This window comes from Phocoena sinus, chromosome 4 (genome assembly GCF_008692025.1).
Source record: "Phocoena sinus isolate mPhoSin1 chromosome 4, mPhoSin1.pri, whole genome shotgun sequence".
Classification (NCBI taxonomy): Eukaryota; Metazoa; Chordata; class Mammalia; order Artiodactyla; family Phocoenidae; genus Phocoena; species Phocoena sinus.
Window position 1 is genome coordinate 90,692,479 of NC_045766.1, and position 8,952 is coordinate 90,701,430.

Consider the following 8,952-nt stretch of genomic DNA (forward strand, 5'->3'; position numbering starts at 1 on the left):
TTCTGGTAAAATGGAACTTCAAAAGAGGAACCCCAAGTCAAAATGTGCAGTTTCCCCCCTGCCTCCCCGATTCCAGCCAATATTAATGCCAACCCTTTAGGTTATGGAAATTATTCCAACATTTTTCCTTCCTGTGTTTCTACCAATTTTTCCTTTGTTGGTTGTAAGCTCTGTATCACTAGTCTATGTGACAGTAGAAAACAATATCTTAGGAAAAATTAATGACACTGATTTATAAAGGTAATAGAAATATAAGAAATGATTAACTTTATTTCTCCAAACAATTCATGATTACTTCTGAGATTACATGAGTTTAGAAGATATCTAATATTGCTATCCAATGGTAAAATGTCTCAAGTAGAATAATTTAAAATTTTTCCAAGTTCTAGGGTCACTTTCTATTTCTTGTGTCACTCAAGGTTAAAACTGTTAACATACAGCTTCTAGGAAATACATTTAACCTTCCTATTTAACCCTTCTGCCAACCTTGATCTGGACGATGAAATTTTGATGATAGAAAGTAGAGAGAATATGGATTTAGACAAGGCTAACAACACATTCTCCAGGCTTATGAGATGCCTCCTGTGCACTGTCTCCCATCTCTTCCACCTCTGATTCCAGCCGCAGCTTTGGTTAACAGCTCTGGGCAGGTTTCATCCCGCTCTGTGTTGTCAGTGCCTCATCTCAGGGTTGCGTCAAGAATCTAGCTTCCTGTCCCAAAGCTTCTCTGTTGCAGCACATGTGATGCTGTAGTACCAGTGAGGGTCTCCTCAGGGGGGAGTTAATGCCCCATGGGAGCAGCCCTCAGCACACAGGTGATAGCTGCTGAGAGATAAATCCTTCTTCTTTTCGTCCCTCAGGCAGACTGTTCTGAGCCAAAGTTTGTTAAGAATCCTGGGAAGGCTCTGCACTAAGTAGCCATGAATGCTAGTGGACCACTCAATAACACTACCTTGTTTTGTCTGGACTTTCCCTTTTCTGCCTGTTCACTCCCTTCTGTCTCATTCCTGTTCCCTGGGATCACATTCCCAAATAGAATGTGTCTACCTTTGTTTCAGGCTCTACTTTGAAGAATAACCCAGATTAAGACCGTAGGTAAATAGGTTGTTGGTAGACTAAATAATACAGGAATATAATTTCCCTTGACTCTGCACATGCTATAAGGAAACACTTAAGGGAGCACAGTTCATGGTAAGTTCGATGATTTTCCATCCTTTTCCTTTTTGAAAGTTCATCATCGATCCTGATGCCTGACGCCTGAAGAAAGAAGTTGGTACAAATTAGCTTATAATTGAATAGGCAAATTTCTTTGTGATGACAGCTCTAAGTGTTTTTTCTTTGTGAGGCAGCCCTCAGCTATTTGATTGGATATTTCAATCTAATAAGGAGAAACCCTCAGTCTACTTAATGAGGTAAAGCTTTTCGTTGCTTTGGAAACAACCATATCACATTTCTTATTCTCTTTGGTAAAAAGCTGGAGCTTTTACTGCTGTAATCCTTTTTGCTAAGACACTCAGACATACCTTAAACATTTAAAAATTACTGGAATACTGTCAGGACTTTCTTATTCATGAAAAACTGAAGAAGTATCTTGAAAGATTTAGAGGTTATTAGGAATAAATTAAGGTTGCCCACATGCCAGCCCTGAGAAAAATGTTATCAGTTATAATTTTTTACTCATTTAAGGTACTGAAGACACTACAGAGAAAAAGATTGGTTAAATCCCCCTCCGTTTTCACCAGAACTTACATTCTACTGGTGGGGAAAGTGAGACAGTAAGGAAATTAAATAATTAAAATACATAGCATTGGGCTTCCCTGGTGGTGCAGTGGTTGAGAGTCTGCCTGCCGATGCAGGGGACGCGGGTTCGTGCCCCGGTCCGGGAGGATCCCACATGCCGCGGAGTGGCTGGGCCCGTGAGCCATGGCCGCTGAGCCTGCGCGTCCGGAGCCTGTGCTCCGCAACGGGAGAGGCCACGGCAGTGTGAGGCCCGTGTACCACAAAAAAAAAAAACAAACAAAACAAAAACAAAAACCCCATAGCATTTCAAATAAAGGCTACATATAAAAATAAATTGGGGATGGGGGAATGAACTCGCAAGTTTTTTGTTTTGTTTTGTTTAATTTATAGGTCTTACTGAGAAAATGACGTTTGAACAAAGACCTGAGGAGGAGAAAAGAGTCAGTCATGTGGATGTCTGGGGCAGAACCATTCAGGAAGTGAGAAAAGCCATCCCAAAAGCCCTGAGATGGAAAGATGCCAGTGTGGTTTGCGAGATGTGAGCATTAGAGATGAGGTTAGAAAGGGCATGGGGCAAGGAGGAAAGGAGGCAGTGGCAGATCATGTGAGAGAGGGGTTCTCGATGGATGTAGGGCCATACTATGCACTGAGGGGATATTTTGAAAAACTGGGAGGACATTTTGGTATTACTATGATTGGGGTGGTACTATGGGCTTTAATGGGTAGGCAACATTTATGCTCAAAGTACAGTAATGTTCGGGACAGTTCCACCCCACAGAGTATTTTTCCACATTTTGTGTGTCTTTAAAATGCCCTGCTGCTCATTCGTGTAAGATGTATGGTAACTTCTAAATTCCATTCATGGTAAGCTAGGTTATTGGGATCCACTCCCCATTGAAAACAAGTAAATGTCCTGGATAAGATATAGTTGATCAATTTTGGAAAGCTTTTGCTAATATTTTTTCAAATATTTTTCTGCCCCAGGCTCTCTCTCCTTGCTTTTCAGGAGTTCAGTTTCATGTATGTTAGGCCATTTGATGCTGTTCCATCAGTCACTGATGCTTTGTTTATTTAAAATATTTTTTTCTCAGTGCACTTATATTTGGATGATTTCTAGCAACCTGTCTTCAAGTTTAATGATGCTTTCATGACTGTGTCCAACCTACTGATAACCTATCAAATAATTTCAGATATTATATTTTTCAGTTGTAGGATTTCCATCTCATAAAAAAATATTACCCATATCTCTCTCGAAATTCTCTACTTCTTCACATATTACATCTTGTTTTAGTAAGATTCCTTAACATGTTTATCATGGCTAAAGACCTTGTCTATTAATTGCAGGATCTGTACTCATTTATGTTTCTATTGATTTATGAGAAAGGTGACACTGCAGGGCAGTGGGAAAAGAATAGTCTTTCAAGAAGAGCACCTGGGTCAGCGGGATAGCTATATGAAAAAAAAATTAAAACTTAACTGCACACCATACTCCAAAATCAATCCTACGTGGTTAGTAGATTTAAAGATTCAAAGAAAAACATTATGTTTTATTTTTAATTAATTTATTTTTTTTAATTTATGGCATGTGGGATCTTAATTACCTGACTAGGAGTCGAACCCTTGCCCTCTGCAGTGGAAGTGTGGAGTCCTAACCACTGAACCACCAGGGAAGTCCCCCAAACATTATGTTTTTAGATGGTAAAACAGGAGAAGGTCCTTGTAGGCAGTGGTTTCTTAGGATAGCAAAGGTACTAACCATAAAAGAAGATTGAAAAGTTAGACTTCAATAAAAATTTAAAATTTACAGTCATTAAAATTTAACAATGAGATGGTTAAAATGCAAGTCACAGATTAGCAAAAGTTTGTTTGTTTGCAGTACTCATAAATGAAAATGGACTCACTGTAAATCAAACAGAAAAAGATAGCCTCACCAAAAATGGAATAAAGAACCAAAAGGCATTTTACTAAAGGGGATATTCAAACGACTAATAATTACATGAAAAGGTGCTTTTTTTCATTAGTCATCAAGAAGTGTAAACTGAAACCACACAACCACCAAATGTTGGTGAGGGTGTGGAGCAATGAAAAGTCTCACACGCTGCGGGTGGGAGTGTAAATTTGGACAATTGTTTGGCACTATCAACTACAGCTAACCATAAACGTAACCTATGTTGGAGCTATTCTACTTTTAGGTATATATCCCAAGAGAAATATGTATCTATGTGATACATATATAGCTTTAGATACACATAATATGCTGATTAGTATAGTAATGTTCACAGCAGTATTATTTGCAATCGCTCCAAACCTGGAAATAACATGAATATTCAGGATCAGTGTAAGGGACCAGCCACAAAAGATATATGACTCCATTTTTATGAACTATCTAGAATAGGCAAATCTATAGAGACAAAAAATAGATTAGTGGTTGCTTAGGGCTGGAGAGGATGCAGGGTAGGGGAGTGACAGCTAAAGAATATGGAGTTGTCCTGAGGTGATGAAAATGTTCTAAAACAGACTGTGCCTGTCAATGGTTGCACTTAACCTGTGAATATACTAAAGAAACATTAAACTGTGGATTTTAAATGGATGAAAATTGTATGGTATAGGAATTATACCTTAATATAGCTGAAATTTAAAAAACTGCAGCATATTCACACAATTAAATGCCATACCGCATATAATAAAATACAGACCTGTTACATGCAACAGTGGATGAATCTCAAATGTAATATGGAAAGAAATAAAATACTACAGAGTATTTACTGAATAATTCATTTCATGTGAAATTAAAGAAAAGACAAAACTAATCTTTTGATTATGGTTATATTTGGGGAGAAGTTGCCCTTGACTGAGCACGCTCTATTTCTTGATCTGGGTGGCAGCTGCAAGGGTATGTTTGTGTTAGTCTTTGAAAGTTTATTGAACTGTATATTTACAGTTTCACCACATTTTTGGATTTTGTAATTCAACAAAAGTTTATTAAGAAAAATTTTTTAGAAATCCAGTTCAGTAAGTTGTCCTATTAATATGCATTGAAAAGCTGGACTAGAAGAATACAGAAACATTTTGATAGTTCATTTTTGTGGGTTGGGAGTATGCTGAATTTTAATTTTTGTCCATATGCTTTTCCATATTTTCCAAATTACCAGAGTGGACATAAATATATTACATCTATCAATAGAAAAAATGCTATATAAATACAATTGTCTGAGATCTTGTATTGTTTATACTCATTTAATCACAGTGTGAGGACTTTGGTTTTTGCTCCCAGATAGGAAGGGATTGTCATTTTAGAGCGAAGGAGGGTGTGGCTGCTTGTCTGGGGATATCCTGGCAGCCCTCCTGACTGCCAGGAACTCAACGGCCACTCAGAAGAGAAGAGCAGAGGTGCAGGTGTAGGGGCCCAAAAGATGGTAAACTAAGCCTCAGTAGGTGGCGCCCAGTAAGCCCGGTTGGGTCGTGGTCCTCCTGGAACCTGAGTCTTTACTGCAGAACTGTGGTTGGACCAGAGACTTAAGCTCTAGCCTCCGTGCTGGGTAAACTGAAAGACTGTAATCTAATCATAGTAATCCCCATGTTTTTGTAAAGCCTGAAGCTACCAGCGGGGTTTTTTTCCTTACATTTTTATGAGGTTGTTAAAAAAAAATAAAAAGAAAAATAAGCGACTGTTCCTGCCCTGCAAATCCTAAAATATTTGCTATCTGGCTTTTTACAGAAAAAGTCTGTCAACTCCTTGATTAAGAAACTCTAGGCTGAAAAATTTTAAGGTATTTAAAAATGTTACCTGGGTAAGCTGTTGTTGGCGAGAAGCCCGGTGTGGAATGAGCCTGCCCGGGCATTTTCGGTCAGTGGTCACGAGCTGTAGTACTGCCCAGGCTCGTCAGAAAGTAACTCAGAATCCACTAAGCAGAGTGTGAAAGCTCACCTCTGGAGAATCCAGCCTGCACGGGAATGGCCAGGCACCAGCGGCCGCACGCAACGGGCTCTTAGCCTGGCAGAGGGCTCCAAAGGCTAAGCGATGCTCCCTGAAGCCCGCAGCGGATCGCAGAGGAGGGGGCGGGGTTCAACTGGGAAAGCAGCGTCGTCACTCCTGGAGAAGACAGCGGAGCCCCCTCGGGAGCTTTCTCTTCTCTCCTCTGCTCCAGGCAGCCGAGGTGACTGCGAGGTCTGCCCCACCTCTGTTAACTTTTGGAGAAGCGCCGCGTGGGCGTGGCTGCCACCTAGCGCCTGCGCAGTGGTCGCTCGGAGTGTTCTCCCACCGCGCAGGCTCGGCGGGTCCGTCCGCGCTAGGAGGAGTACGACCCTGCTTCGGTACTCGAGGGAGGAGGAAAGCAGGGCGGAAGGACACATACAGTGTGTTTTGCTGAACAGTTTGAGAGTGAGTTGTGGACGTCATAACCCTTCACCCTTAAATGTTACCAATATTTGACCTGCGCGGCAGACCATTTCATTTAATTCAGCCTAATATCGCAGTACTGTCCCCTGAGAATAAGGGATTCTCCTACATCAAGGTTTATCAACTGTGGCGCTGTTGATTTTGGCGTGAAGTCTCTTTGTAGTGAGGGGAGTGGGGCTGTCGTGGGCATTGTACCGTGTTCAGTAGCACTCCTGGCCTTCACACGCTGCTGGATGCCAGTAGCACCCGGCCCTCCCCTCCCCAACTTGTGACAACCCAAAATGTTTTCAGACATTATCACGTGGGTGTGGGGAGGGCGGGGCAGGGCAAAATCGCCCCAACTGCGGACTACTGGCCTATAGGATCAGTGCTGTGTCTTTAGGAAATGTATCCCTAGGCTTTTCAGACCTGGGGAGGTGGAATGCACTAAACGTTGTTACATTACTCTAAGTTAATATATAGTCCATATTAGAATTTCCTCCATTGTCCCCCCACGCCACCCCAAATCCTTGCTTACCCTGTTGTTGTCTGTAGAATAAAAATCCAGGATATAACAAGGCTCACGTATCGATTTTAGTCATAAAGTCTCTTGAGCTTCCTTCAGTTTAGACTACTTCCTCAGCCTTTTTTGCTTATTGTTTTTTTTTTTTTCTGGCATTGACTTTTTTGGGAAAGTTCAGACCAGTGGTTTAACAGAATGCCCTTCAATTTGGATACTCAAATTGGTCCTCATTGAAAGATTGACGTTGAATTTTTTGGCTTTTCTGGCTGGAATTCCACTTAGGTGATGTTATATCCGATGTTTTCTGTTTCACAGACCTATTTAGCTGTTCTAACAACATTTAATTTTCAAAAGCCCATTTATTTCGCAGTGATTTGAGATACCACTTTTATCACATACATAAATTTCCACATTGTATGTGGCTCTACATCTATATTTACTATTTTTTTCTATTGATCTGATTGTCTACTCAAGTGCTAATATTATACTGTTTTAATTATAGAAACTGTATAATATGTTCTAATATCTGGTAGAGCTAGGCCTGCCTTATTGCTGTTTCCTTATTTTGATTTCCTGTTTTGGGGGGAAATAATCTTGCTTATTTATTTTTTCCATGTAAACTACAGAAACTGACTGTGTAAAAAACACTTTGAAAATTGGCATTAATTTATGATTTTGCATTATTCAATTGAGGAGCAAGGTTTATTTTTCCTTTTATTCAAGTCACAGTTTTCTTTCAGGAAAGCTTTAAAGTTTTTCTCATATATGTTTTGCACAGTTCTTATAACATTTACTCCTAGGATATTTTTTCATTTTTGTTGGTAATGTAAATGGGATCATCTCTTCTATTTTCCCCTATAATCACTTATTGCTTAAACATATGAAGACATCGATTTCTACATGTAGTTTTGTATCTCGCTCTCATATTGAATTTCCTATTGCTTCTAGTTTTGCATTGATTCTATTGGCATCTCTATATACGCTTTTATATAATTGCAGTGATTATTCATTTTAAAGCTCAAATTGCCCATCTTTGGCTTCTGTGTTCATTTGATAACTGCAAATGTCTTGATAGCCTCCTTGCTTTTGGATACTTTAAAGAGTCCCAGTCTCGTATTGGAACAGTCTCATTTACCGCTCCAGTCCTAGAATCAGCCATTTCTCAAAGGAGACTTCATTGCTTTCAGTGAAAATGGTATTTGTTGACCACAATCTGTGCATGTAGGATGTTCATGGCTAAAAGGCCTGTTGTTACTTCTCAGACATTTTAATACAGATCTAGGAAATATGTGGTTTTTCAAAGAAAAATAAATCATAAATTTGTGCTGATACTCCAATTCTAATGAAAGGTTATAGAATTTTTTACTTATTTAATTTTATAGAATCTCTTTTCTGCTGAAAAGCACGGTTCCTAATGTTAAAATAATTGCTTATTTACTTTTTCCCATAATATATGTTAGTTTCAAATTAACAGAACCAAAGTTATAATGAATTTATAAAAGTGCTAAATGCAGTTTGATACAACTAGGTTTATTTGTTTCAGGTTGTTTTCAAATCTAGTTTGCTTAATTAAAAAGAAAATTAAGTCCAAAGTAGGGAGAAAAAAAAAAACAAGTCTTAAATATCTCTAACTTTTTGAGGATAATGTCTATCTCATTTTCTCTCATTTTTATTGATACAAATATTTAAATCTATGAATCTTTTTCTAAACACTCTTTAGCAGTATCCTGTAAACTCTGATATCATGTTTTCATTATTTGTTTCTAGAAAATTTCATTATCATTTGTTATTTTTTCCTTGAGTCAAGCTAAGTTTAATAGAAACATTTTAAATTTCACAGTGGGAAGATTTTCTTATGTTTTGATTGTTATGGATTCATACTTTTATCATCTTGTTGATGGAGAATATTATTTGTACTTTTCTTTATGTAATTTATTGAAGTATAGATGTCTCTGTAATTATGGAATCAATTATTGTAAATGTTTTTTGGTACCATTTTTGGTCTTGGACCAAGGGAAGTATACTAAAGTCTGCTATTATTTATGTATTTCTAGTCTCTTTGAGTCTCTCGTAGTTTCTGCTAAATGAAAGAAGCTACTGTGTTATTTGCTGCATATTTTATAAATATTTTATTTTCACTGTGAATTGTAGCATTTAGCATTTGTAAAGTGCTCTTTGACTTGTTAATAGGTTTGGGTCTAAATTCTACTTAGTTGGATTTCAAAATCTCAATTCTTTCTTTGTATTTTCTTGGTATACCTTTGTGCATCCTTTCATTGTTAGCATTTCTGAATTGTTTTATGTGTGTCTT

At 38.3% G+C, this 8,952-nt stretch overlaps 1 long non-coding RNA gene across 1 annotated transcript; it reads right to left on the reverse strand.

Annotated features, from left to right (window-relative positions):
- Positions 1-244: 244 nt before the first annotated feature.
- LOC116752574 lies at positions 245-5,926 on the reverse strand. Its single transcript, XR_004349557.1, has 2 exons — positions 5,528-5,926; positions 245-1,257 (listed from the first exon to the last, which is right to left on the reverse strand). It is a non-coding gene; the product is annotated as an uncharacterized LOC116752574 (long non-coding RNA).
- Between the last annotated feature and the right edge of the window lie 3,026 nt (positions 5,927-8,952).